The sequence below is a fragment of the Saccopteryx bilineata genome, chromosome 2, assembly GCF_036850765.1.
Source record: "Saccopteryx bilineata isolate mSacBil1 chromosome 2, mSacBil1_pri_phased_curated, whole genome shotgun sequence".
Taxonomy (NCBI): domain Eukaryota; kingdom Metazoa; phylum Chordata; class Mammalia; order Chiroptera; family Emballonuridae; genus Saccopteryx; species Saccopteryx bilineata.
This window is the reverse complement of record NC_089491.1, coordinates 289,113,273-289,126,964: the sequence shown is the minus strand read 5'-3', so window position 1 is coordinate 289,126,964 and position 13,692 is coordinate 289,113,273.

Sequence of the window (13,692 nt, the reverse complement as noted above, 5' to 3'; positions counted from 1 at the left end):
GACAATTGGCATAGGGAGAACAATTTAAGCAACAGGCTGCCATGATTGTTTTGACCCCAAGCAAATTTACACAGGTCACCAGAGCATCCATCATTTCTCATTGCAAGTGTTTTAATGCCAGTAGAGATGGTTATGCATAATTTATTATCTAATTGACTTGACCAAAAAGCCATGAGAGAAATCACAGACATACCCAGAAGCCCTCCTCTTCCATTCCTTCCCTCTCTGCCCCTGCTTCTCTTTACCTTTTTTAAATCAAAGTGTATTCAAACTGAGTTGACTTTTTATGTATAACTCAAATATTTATCTCATGACCTCATTCTTTGTGGCATAACCCCCTTCCTTCTCTTTCTCAGAACTTCCTTGAATCAAACGTAACTATTGGACCGTACCTAGCTCTGCCTTTAATTAGTTATTTCACTTGCAAGCAGCATCTCACGGTGGTATCATTACCGGTGAGGGAGCCTTTTTGCTGGGGAAACCAGGAGCTATGTCTGCTCACTTGGGCAGTGCAGCCATTCCTGGAACCTTAACCCTGCCTTTAAAAAGTATTTTTGTGTCCCAGTTTTGATTTCCGGTCAGGGCACACAGAAGAGTGACCATCTGTTTCTCCACTCCTCCCTCTCTCCTTTCTTTCTCTCTCTAACTCTCTCTTCCCCTCCTGCAGCCATGGCTCAGTTGGAGCAAGTTGGCCCTGGGTGCTGAGGATGGCTTCATGGCCTCACCTCAGGCACTAAAATAGCTTAGTTGCTGAGCAACGGAGCAGCGCTCCATATGGGCAGAGCATTGCCTGGTAGGGGGCTTGCCTGTGGATCCTGGGGAGCATGTGGGAATCTGTCTCTCTGCTTCCCTGCTTCTCACTTAAGAAAAAAAAATAAGTATTTTTCAACAAACTCTTTTTGTGTTCCTGGCCTGCCTTCTTGTTTTCTTAATGACCAATATGCTTTTCCCCCAATTTACTCGCTCACTTTGTTTCTCCTAACTAACCTTGATATCTTGAGAGTCCTCTTTTCCAAATTCCCTGCCTGTCCATCACTCACTCTCCATTAGACAGAGGTGCTGCAGGAGGGAAGAGGAGTCAGCCAGGCTAACATTTCAGAGATGATTTAGAGATTCTACTCATAGAAAAGAGGTTCTCAAGATGTACAGCAGGGTGAAGACCAGGTAGAGGAAGCAAAGCTCACAGCATAAAGAGTATGTTTGTTTCCCAGAGCTGCTATAACAAAGAGCCCCCAACTGGGTGACTTAAACAACAAAAATTCATTGCCTCAGTTCTGGAAGCTACAAGTCTGAAATCAAAGTGTTAGTAGGACCATGCTCCCTCTGACCCCTGGAGAAGAGCATCTTTCTTTGCCTCTGCCAGCTTCTGGTCATTTGCTGGCAGTATTCAGTGTTACTTGGCTTGTAGCTTTGTTACTCCAGTATCTGCCTTTGTTGTCACATGACATCCTCCTGTGTGTCTCTGTCTTTACATGGCTATCACATAAGGACACCAGTCATATTGGATTAGGGTTCAACCTACTCCAGTATGACCTCATCTTAACTAATTACATCTGCAACAACCCTTTTTTTCCAAATAGGGTCTCATTTTGAATTGCTGGGGGCTAGGACTTCAATGTTTCGTTTTATGGGGTGGGGGTGGGGGGACACATTCAAACCATAACAAGGAGCAGGCCCATTCTGAGAGTACTTGGTAGTTCCATTTGGCAGGAAAACTGAGTATGACCAGGGAGTGGAGGGAGATAAAAACAATCTAGCAGCTAAAATAATGGAGAGTGTCACTGTGGACTTGTTAGCTCACTGTAACGTGGGAAAGGCCTCTGCATGTCTCATTCTAGTCCAGAAGCTTACACTTTTCCACCATCGATCAAAGGAAAATAGAGAACTAGCACGCAGGTAAGCCAACGATGTCTTCTCTATCTATCTGTGATTTCTTCTTTCATTAAATCCATAATATTTATTGAGCGTCATGTGCCAGGAACCATCCCAGGCTATGGGGATTCAGCATCAAACAAAACAGATCCGACTTCTGCCCTTCTGGGAAAAGTACTCAAAGTGTAGTCTTACTAGACTTTAGCTGTGACCTTCCTCATCAACGTGTAACAGTGTTTAGGAGGAATTCTGAAGTAGAGAAATTTAAAACCAACAGGTGGCAAAATGGAAAACAAAACATGAAGTCACTTTAATAGCAGAAAGTAAGTAATCATACATGGGTGGCAAGCTTGTGTAAAGCTCTTTCTATGTCAAGGCCAGTGCCCTTGACATACCATAAAGGATCAGATAACAAGCTCCTCCTGGCTGCTAGGGCATGCTCGTCATTCCCATAATGAAAACAGAAAACCCTCAACTGACCCTGCAGCAAGGTGACAACATAACACATCGCCCAGGACTCAGCCAGCAGCTGAAGTTCAAGATGTACAGTGGGAAATACACAGCTATTTCTCCCATGCATTAAGGATAATTGGACCGTGCCTGGACAAGCACCATGCGTTGGAAGCAAGCCTTCGACTCTAATCTGGCAGCACACTTGTTGATAAATTGCAAAATGTCTCCTGGTTTCCATGGCAAAGAGGAAGATGTTGCTGACATGTGACTCAGTGCCATTATGTTCACTACAGTTAATATTTTCCATAAACTGCAGATAGACTCCGAATTGGCCGATATTTGCAGAAATATATATTCTAGCCCTACAAAATACTCTGTAGAATCACCTTTCAAAGGAATAAAGAAATAAAGTACATGAGGCAGCTCATCTCTTATCATTCAGCAAGTGCCCCCCCCCCCACCGGCAGAGAGTTTTCCATTAAATAATAGAATATATCTTCACAAAAAATAGGGAGGAAGGAAGGAAAAACAAGTAAGATAGTCACCGTCATGACAGAGATTCACAAATAAGTCTGCTTTTCTCTCTTTCCAAAAACATATTATAATAGACTGTGTTTCTCTGTGCTTTTTGAAGGTAGCGGTGAACACATGATTTACTTTGGCTGATGAAATGTGTGCAGAAGTGGCTTACGTCAAGTAAAAGCTTGAAGAGCCAGTGCACAATTTGCTACATTCTCCTTTACTGCTGCTTTAGAAATTGTGGACACAGGTATCAAGACCGCTTCTGTCAGTGTGTGTCCCTGATGGCTCTGATGGACCGAGGAATAGAGCGTGGGTGAAAGCAAAGATTTATGGTGTTAAGCCATGGAAGTTTTTTGGGGGGTTGTTACTGACATAAAACCTATGCTGTTGTGACTGACATTAGCAGTAATTTTTTTCATATCAACTCCTACTAATCAACACTCTCCATGTTAATGCAGCAGAATTCTCAGATGGGTGAATAGTGCCTCTTACAGGAGACTGACTCCTCTGTAAGAATCAGTGTGCACCTGCCTTGGTACATCTGTCAGGGATGCCAAGGTTGGTCTTCAGATAGATTTTAAAGGCTTTAATAGGAAGCTACTAGAATATATTTATTTTTACTACTCAGTTGTAATATATGCTTTGACTATAACTATGGAGTACTTCAAAATGATAAAAATTAATATAATTTTTTAGTCAGTACTCAAATATGAAGAATAAAGGAAAGGAATAAAGGATTATTGTGAAGAACAAAGGGATAAAGGAAAAAGAAGGAAAACCAAGTCAACCGAGTGCTATTTGAATAGATTGTAGCCATTGAGTTAATGTTATTTGTTAATTTACAAATACTCAAGAAAAGAATAAACAAAAACAACAACCAATAACAATTAAGAAAGGGTAATGACAGAAACTCAAAGCTAAGTATATCTCACTCTACATTTTAAGACCTCTATTTCTTACTGTGATGTTCAGAATACTAAGTGGATAATCAAGCACATCTTAAACCAAGCACATCTTAACAAAACCTTTTTTCCTCTTCATTCTCAATTCTTGGGTTCCAAGTCTAAAGAAGAAACAAAATTAAGGTTTGTCTGCTGTTTAAAATTAATATATAACTACATAAACAATTGTTCTGTTCACTATGTCATACCATATGCAAGGTCTGTGTACTTCCTAAGCATTAAGATCGGAAGGACAAAGAAAATCCAGCAAGCCCATCACATTTAAGAAAAACAAACCTAGCTCTATGTCGCCATCATGTGGTCAATATGTATATTACGTTTCCAATCATCAGGTGCCCCCAGCAAGATGGGCATCTGGAATCTTGAACCACCCAGAGAGAAAACTCAATCTCATAGGATTCATTTTTCATACCCCCCCCCCCCGCTCCTCTCTCTCTCTCTCTCTCTCTCTCTCTCTTCTCTTCTCTTTTCTTCTCTTCTCTTCTCTTCTCTTCTCTTCTCTTCTCTTCCTGCAGCCATGCCTCGATTGGAGCAAATTGGCCCCAGGTGCTGAGGATGGCTCCATGGCCTCCACCTCAGGTGCTAACAAGAGTCGGTTGCTGAGCAATGCCACGAATGGGCAGAGCATCACCCCCTCCCCGTCGAGGTGCAGGCAGCAGTCTGCCTCTCTGCCTCCCCTCCTCTCACTGAGTAAAAGAAAAGAAAAATAAATTATATTTTATAAGAAAACAAGGTTTCAGTCATGTTTTTATGGCTCCTTTATCCATCAAACCAGTAACTGTATCATCCCCCTCCCCAAATTAGAGATGAATAAGAAAGTTTTTAATTTCTTACTTTCAAGTTCAAAGATACTTTCCTTAAACATCTTGACTCCTAATGCACATGCAAATAGTTCATTTTAGCTTCTGCCAATCGACTAATAGCTCCCTTTGCATTTAATGAATTCAGATCACAGTGTTTATTTCTATTTAAAATTTTTTTATTAATTTATTGTGTTTACATAGATTCTAATGTTGCCCATGTTTCGCAGTACATCCTCGCTGTCTCCTTCCCCGTAAAGCCCTCCCACCTTCGCTCCAGGGTTTGCTTTTCTGCTCTTGTCCCATCCTATCACCTTATCATCCCCTTTCCCTCTGTCCACTTTCCCTCTGTATCATTTGATCCCGCCTCTGTCTCTATTCCGCTCCTCAGTTCATATTGTTCGTCGCATTCCTCATATGAGTGAGGTCATATGATATTTTTCTTTCTCTGCCTGGCTTATTTCACTTAACATAATAGTTTCCAGTTCCATCCATGTTGTCTCAAAAAATAATATTTCCTTCTTTTTCATAGTATTCCATTGTGTATATGTACCACTGCTTTTTAATCCAATCATCCACTGACAGACACTTGGGCTGTTTCCAGGTCTTGGCTATTGTAAACAATGCTGCCATAAACATGGGGGTGCATTTCTCCTTTTCAAACTGTGCTATGGTATTCTTGGGGTATATTCCCAAAAGTGGGATGGCTGGGTCAAAAGGCAGTTCGAGCCTGACCAGGCAGTGGCGCAGTGGATAGAGCGTTGGACTGGGATGCGGAAGGACCCAGGTTCGAAACCCCGAGGTCACCAGCTTGAGCGCGGGCTCATCTGGTTTGAGCAAAAGCTCACCAGCTTGGACCCAAGGTCGCTGGCTCCAGCAAGGGGTTACTTGGTCTGCTGAAGGCCCATGGTCAAGGCACATATGAGAAAGCAATCAATGAACAACTAAGGTGTTGCAACGCACAACAAAAAACTGATGATTGATGCTTCTCATCTCTCTCCATTCCTGTCTATCCCTCTCTCTGACTCTCTCTCTGTCTCTATAAAAAATAATAATAATAAATAAATAAATTTTAAAAAAGGCAGTTTGATTTTTAATTTTTAAAGGAATCTCCATCCTGTTTTCCACCAGTTTGCATTTCCACCAGCAGTGCAGGAGGGTTCCCTTTTCTCCACATCCTCGCCAGCACTTATTCTGTGTTGTTTTGTTGATGAACACCATTCTTACTGGTGAGAGGTGATATCTCATTGTGGTTTTAATTTGCATTTCTCTAATGATTAATGATGTTGAGCATTTTTTCATATGCCTATAGGCCATCTGTATATACTCTTTGGAGAAGTGTCCATTCATCTCTTTTGCCCATTTTTTGATTGAACTGTTTATCTTCCTGGTGTTGAGTTTTACAAGTTCTTTATAAATTTTGGTTATTAACCCCTTATCAGACATATTGTCGAATATGTTCTCCCATTGTGTGGTTTGCCTTTTTATTTTGTTCATATTGTGTTTAGTTGTGCAAAAGCTTTTTAGTTTGATATAGTCCCATTTGTTTATTCTGTCCTTTATTTCCCTTGCGCGTGGAAATAAATCAGCAAATATATTGCTGCGAGTGATGTCGGAGAGCTTACTGCCTAGGTTTTCCTCTAGGATGCTTATGGTTTCACGACTTACATTTAAGTCTTTTATCCATTTTGAGTTTATTTTTGTGAATGGTGTAAGTTGGTGGTCTAGTTTCATTTTTTTGCAGGTAGCTGACCAATTTTCCCAACACCATTTGTTAAAGAGACTGTCTTTACTACATTGTATGCTATCACCACTCTTGTCAAATATCAATTGTTCATAAAGGTACGAGTTTATTTCTGGGTTCTCTGTTCTGTTCCATTGATCTATATGCCTGTTCTTAAGCCAGGACCAAGCTGTTTTGAGTACAACGGCCTTGTAGTATAAGTTGATGTCCAGAAGTGTGATACCACCCACTTTTATTCTTCTTTTTCAAGATTGCTGAGGCTATTTGTGTTCTTTTTTGGTTCCATATGAATTTTTGGAATATTTGTTTTATATCTTTGAAGTATGTCCTTGGTATTTTAATAGAAATTGTATTGAATTTATCAATTGCTTTGGGTAATATGGACATTTTAATGATGTTTATTCTTCCTAGCCACTAATGTGAAATCTACCTTCTCCTAGCCACTTCTTTGTAGCTTCCTTGATTTCTTTCTCTTTTTTTTTTTTTTTTTTTTTTTTTATTTTTCTGAAGTTGGAAATGGGGAGGCAGTCAGACAGACTCCCGCATGCACCCGACAGAGATCCACCCTGCATGCCCACCAGGGGGCGATGCTCTGCCCATCTGGGGCGTTGTTCTGTTGCAACCAGAGCCATTCTAGCACCTGAGGCAGAAGCCATAGAGCCATCCTCAGTGCCCAGGCCAACTTTGCTCCAATGGAGCCTTGGCTGTGGGAGGGGAAAAGAGAGACAGAGAGGAATGAGAGGGGGAGGGGTGGAGAAGCAGATGGGTGCTTCTCCTGTGTGCCCTGGCTGGGAATTGAACCCGGACTCCTGCATGCCAGGCCGATGCTCTACCACTGAGCCAACAGGCCAGGGCCAGATTTCTTTTATCAATGTTTTATAATTTTCCGAGTACAAATCTTTAAACTCCTTGGTTAAATTTACTCTTAGTATTTTATTTTATTTTTTTGTTGTTGCAATAATAAAGGGTATTGTTTTCTTAATTTCTCTTTCAGATAGATCATTGTTGGTGTATAAATATGCCTCTGTTTTCTGAGTATTAATTTTATATCCTGCCACCTTGATGAATTCATTTATCAGGTCCAGTAGTTTTTTTACTGTGGCTTTAGCGTTTTCTAGGTACAGTAATATATCATCAGCAAATAATGATAGTTTTACTTCTTCTTTTCCAATTTGGATGCCTTTTATTTCTTCTTCTTGTCTGATTGCTATGGCTAGGACTTCCAGAACTATATTGAATAAGAGTGGTGAAAGGGGACACCCCTGCTTGGTTCCTGATCTTAAGGGGATTGCTTTTAACTTTTGCCCATTGAGTATGATGTTGGCTCTGGGCCTGTCATAGATGGCCTTTATCATGTTGAGGTATGTTCCCTGTATTTCCACTTTGCCAAGAGTTTTTATCATAACTGGGTGCTGGATTTTCTTGAATGCTTTTTCTGCATCTGTTGAAATTATCATGTGGTTTTTGTCCTTCCTTCTGTTTATGTGATGAATCACATTGATTGATTTGCAAATATTGTACCAGCCTTGCCTCCCCAAAATAAATCCCACTGATCATGGTGTATAATTTTTTTCCTGTATTGCTGGATCCAGTTTGCTAATATTTTGTTGAGAATTTTAGCATCTACATTCATCTGGGATATTGGCCTACAGTTCTCTTTCTTTGTGTTGTCTTTGCCTGGTTTTGGAATCAGAATTATGCTTACCTTGTAAAAGGAGCTTAGAAGTTTTCCCTCCTCTTGAATTTTTGAAATAGCTTGAGAAGGATAGGAGTTAGTTCTTCTTTGAATGTTTGGTAGAATTCACCTGTGAAGCCATTTGGCCCAGGGCTTTTGTTTGTTGGGAGTTGATAACTGTTTTGATCTCATTTGTTGTAATTGGTCTACTTAGGTTTTCTGATTCTTCTGATTGAGTTTTGAAAGATTACATTTTTCAAGGAATTTGTCCATTTCACCCAGGTTGTCTAATTTTTTGGCATACAGTTCTTCATAGTATTTTCTTACAATCCTTTGTATTTCTGTTGTGTCCGTTGTTATTTCTCCACCCTCATTTCTAATTTTATTTATTTGAGTCCTTTCTCTTTTTCTCTTGGTGAGCCTGGCTAAGGGTTTATTGATCTTATTTACTTTTTCAAAGAATCAGCTCTTGGTTTCATTGATCCTCTCTATTGTTTATTTAGTCTCTATGTCATTTATTTCTGCTCTGATCTTTATTATTTCCTTCCTTCTTCTTCCTCTAGGTTTACTTGCTGTTTTTTTTCTAGTTCTTTTAGTTGCAGGATTAAGCTGGGTTGTTGTTTTTTTTTAGCTTTTTCTAGCTTCTTAAGGTATGCCTGTAATGCTATGAACTTCCCTCTCAGGACTGCTTTTGCTGTGTCCCACAGATTTTGAGTTATTGAATGCTCATTTTAATTTGTTTCAAGGAAATTTTTTATTTCTCTTTTGAACTCATTGTTGACGCAGTCCTTGTTTAATAACATGCTGTTTAGTTCCAAGTGTTTGATTGTTTTTCAGTTTCCCTACTGTAGTTGATTTCTAGTTTCATGCCACTGTGGTCAGAGAAGATGCTTGATATGGTTTCAATCTTCTTAAATTTGTTGAGACTCATTCAACAAGCCCTAATATGTGGTCTATCCTAGAGAATGTACCATAAGCACTTGAAAAGAATGTATATTCTGCTGCTTTATGGTGGAAAGTTCTGAAGATATCTATTAAATCCAGTTGATCTAGTATATCCCTTAATTCTGTTGTTTGTTAATTTTCTTTCTTGAGGATCTATCCATTGATGTTAAGGGGGTATTGAAATTCCCTACTATTATAGTATTGCTGTTGATCTCTCCCTTTACGTCCATCAAAATCTGCTTTATATATTTAGGTGCTCCTATATTAGGTGCATAGAAATTTATAATGGTTATCTCTTCCTGTTGGATTGCTCCCTTTATCATTATGTAGTGACCTTCTTTATCCCTTACTATAGTCTTTGTTTTAAAGTCTATTTTGTCAAATATAAGTATTGCTACCCCAGCTTTTTTTTCCATTTCCATTTGCATAACTTTTTTTTTTCATCCTTTTACTTTCAGTCTATGTGTATCTTTTGTTTTGAGGTGTGTCTCTTGTAGACAGCATATGTACGGGTCCTGTTTTCTTATCTATTCAGCTATCCTATGTCTTTTGATTGGAGCATTTAATTCATTTATATTTAAGGTTATTATTGATATGTAGTTGCTTATTGCCATTTTATTCTTTAAAGTTATATTCCTCTTTTACTATATTCTTTTCCCCCTTTGTTCTGTTTACAACAAGCCCCTTAACATTTCTTGCAGCATTAGTTTAGTTGTAATGAATTTCTTGAGTTTTTTTTTTTTTTTTTGCCTGGGAAGCTTTCTATTTCTCCTTCAATTTTAAACAATAGTCTTGCTGGATAAAGAAGTCTTGGTTGTAGGATCTTGTTCTGCATTACTTTGAACGTGTTTTGCCATTCCCTTCTGGCCTCAAGTGTTTCTGTTGCGAAGTCAGATGTTATCCGTATGGGGGCTCCTTTGTAGGTGATAGCTTCTTTTTCTCTAGCAGCTTTTAATATTTTCTCTTTATCTCTTAGCTTTGGTATTTTAATTATGATGTATAGGTGATAGCCTCTTTTTATCTAGCAGCTTTTAATATTTTCTCTTTATCTCTTAGCTTTGGTATTTTAATTATGATGTGTTTTGATGTAGATTTTTGGGGGGGGTTCTCTTTAGTGGAATTCTCTGTGCTTCTTGAACTTGTGTGTGACTTTTTCCTACATCAATTTAGGGAAGTTTTCAGCTATGATTTCATTGAACAAGGTCTCTAACCCTTGTTTTTTTTCTTCCTCTTCAGAAACCCCTATCATGCAGATGTTGTTTCTCTTTAGGTTGTCACAGAGCTCTCTTAGAGTTTCCTCAGATTTTTTCAGTCTCTTTTCTTTTTGCTGCTCTGCTTCTGTGCTTTCACTTAACTTGTCCTGTAAGTTGCTGATTCGATCCTCTGCTTCATCCAGCCTGCTTTTAATTCCTTCCAGTGTAGTCTTCATTTCTGATATTGTGTTTGTCATTTCTGTCTGGTTCGTCTTTATGATTTCCGTATCCTTTTTGATGCTTTCAATTTTTTTTACTAAAGTGTTCATTAAGTCCATCCATTGTAGCTTTGAGATCTTTAAGCATCCTAAAAATCATTATTTTATACTCTGCATCCAGTAATTTGATTACTTCTGATTCGTCCAAGTCTTTATCAGAGGGTTTATCTTGAAGCATATGACTTATGCTTCTCTGCCTACCCATTATTCTCTATGACTTGTAGGCTTCTTACAACTGTGATCTCCTTACCTAGTAGAGCCTCTTTGAAGTCTTAATTTGTCTGTTTTCTTAACTCAGTGGTAGTCTTGTTTATTGATCTCAGCAGGGGGCTTATTTGGAGTTGTATCCAGAAATGCAGTGGGTGTAACCTGAGACTCTGAAGCCAGCTTCTCTGGCCAGCTTCTCTCCAGGGGTGGGGTGCTTTCTCTGTTTCAGTAGGGGAAGGTGTATCTCAGATATTCATGGAGACCTTAGTTACTGCCCCTTCTCCCCACTTCCTGTTTTCAGCTGTGTCTTGTTTGCTCTGATTGGAGTTGGAGAGCTTTCTGGAGGTGGGTCACCCAGAACCACTGTAGGCTTGTGCTTTATTGACGGTTCAAACCATCCCCCAGCTATGGCTGCCTCCGCACTGGATGAGTCAGCTTCTCAGGTCATCCATGCATTCCTCTGCCTGTCACCGTCTGTCTCTCTCTCCCCACTTTCCTTTTGGAAGACAAGCCAGCCCTCTCAGCTCACCTCATTCCCAGGTCCCCAGGCAAGGAGCTGTGAGTGATATTCTCTGCTCTTCTGTTGTGGACTGTAAATGGCAAAAAGCCATTGTAGACTTGAGGCTTAGCAAAAGGCTAAGTTCTCCTCCCTTCATCTCCATATTTGGCTATGATGCTGAGTATTTGTACCCACTTTACTTGCTTCCTTGGGTTGCTGGAAGCAATATACATGCCCTTCCTCTGACTCTTTGTTGGTTTAGATGTTGGTAGATTTCACTAATGTATCCTGTTTTTGCCTTGGGAGAGTTCCCGTCTTAGCCTTGGATGTGCAACTTTGTATCAAGGTCCTTGATTTGCATATGGATATATAATAAAGCAAACTGGGGCTATGGGGCTCTCAGATACTGCCAGGCATTTTGAAGAGTCCTCCTGGTCCCATCGTTTTTGTTTTGATAAGTGTGTTTCCTTAATTTCGCACCATTATTAGGAGCCGCACTGGTCTGCGGCAAGTGGCGCCTGAACAGATGACTTGAGTATGAGTACGAGGAAACTAAAACTGAAGGAAGGTGACGGAACTCCCCAATGTGAAGTACGCACAGTGAGTAAAAAAAAGTTTTTGAGGAAAGTGTAGTTGGGAGTAAAAGATTATGGGACAGATAGGGTAAAAAATAAGGGACCTTTATGTAGAAAGGTCCATATGAAGACATATCTTTCCATATGAAGACAAATCGTTGTCTGAAGAGTATCAGGGTGAGCTGGAAACAGAGGGATGTGAAAACGAGGATAACTTGGAGTCTGAGGATGACAGGGGGGATGAAAAATCCGTGGCTATAGCTGCCTTAGCCACGGGGCCTCTGCTGCCCTCAACTCCTTCTTACATTCAACCTTATGCTCCTCCATTCCCTTATCAGGCTGATTGCAGAGTTTATAGCTCAAAATCTGGGAAATCCCCTCTCCAACAATCTATAGACCAGGCTCGAAATGTAGGGGAAACAATAAATGATGGCTTTACCCATTTTCCTGTTGTAGAAAAACAGGATACATTAGTGAAATCTACCAACATCTGAACCAACAAAGAGTCAGAGGAAGGGCATGTATATTGCTTCCAGCAACCCAAGGAAGCAAGTAGAGTGGGTACAAATACTCAGCATCATAGCCAAATATGGAGATGGAGGGGGGAGAACTTAGCCTTTTGCTAAGCCTCAAATCTACAATGGCTTTTTGCCATTTACGGTCCACAACACTCTTCTCCTTATAATGAGAGCCCTTCTGGGCTCTCTGTCTCACCCCACCTTCATTCCTGGAAGCAGGGGAGACCCTCCACACCTTGGCGCTCACTACCAGGTTCGGTGTGGCTTCTTCTTTGCTTCTTAGTTTTTGAGACCTGTTCTTTTAATCCAAAGTTGGTTTTTCATGCTGATTGTTTCTAAATTAATTTGTAATCTAGTTTGGTGGTGTGAGCTGGGAGTCTGTGCGTCTGCCTACTCTGCTGCCATCTTGGTTCTCCCACAGTGTGTTTTAGTAGATATAAAAGGCCCAGACTGCTTACAAGACTGTAGTGTTAGATGCTCTTGGTCACTCACTTAAATGTAAGGCTAATGTATATCACTTAATCTTTAAAGGGCACCTTCTGGAAAAAGAATAGAACCCAACTGAGGACTTTTATGAGAAAATTATCCAGATTTTTTTTTAAAAACCTACCATTATTTAAGTGTGCATCACAAGACTTAGCACTTAATTTTACTACCTTACTTGATTTTCTTATTTTTTCATGAATCCTAATATTATTTCTCCAACTAAAATTTGTTACTTGATGGCAAGAATGATGTCAGTCTCCCCAACTTCTGTACTTTTTACTGTATTACATTACCTGAAAGATTAATAAGTCAGCATTTAATAGTTTATTTTTAATTTTTAGGTCAAAATAACAATATGAAAATTTAAAAATACGTTTACTAATAAAGAATGCTTGCTAAATACCATCAGTGTACTGGGTACCATCAGTGTACGAGCTGCTATTAACAACCACCAAAATGTTCCAAATGTTGGACAGAAGTCAGCTGACACTATGCACTAAATTGAGTCTACTGGTTTCCTGTGGTCCAGATTTATCAAGCAAAATGGAACCTCTGAAAGACTAATTATCTAAGAGTTTGCTAGAATTTTGTTTTATAATGGTGTTTCATTTTGCGGCATGTGATTTGCCCTTATAATTGTATCCATGTAATGATGATGTGTAGCATTACACAAGACTCTACCATAAAGTTAGTTTCTAAACCCACAAGCTCATCCCCAAGAAGACTGTGATTTGTGTTGAATCAAGCTGTCCATTATCATCAAACAGACTCTGTTGCAGTGGTCTCAAATTTAATCACATTTTCTTAAATTTTTAGTAGGAAATATCTAATTATTCCTGAGAACTTGAGGATGTGATTTTTCAAAATTAAATTTTGCTCATTATACAGATTTCATAAAAACTCCAAGATCAGGAGTCTGATTTTCCTGTTGTGATCCTTGTTCCTTTTTGCATATAGTATAAT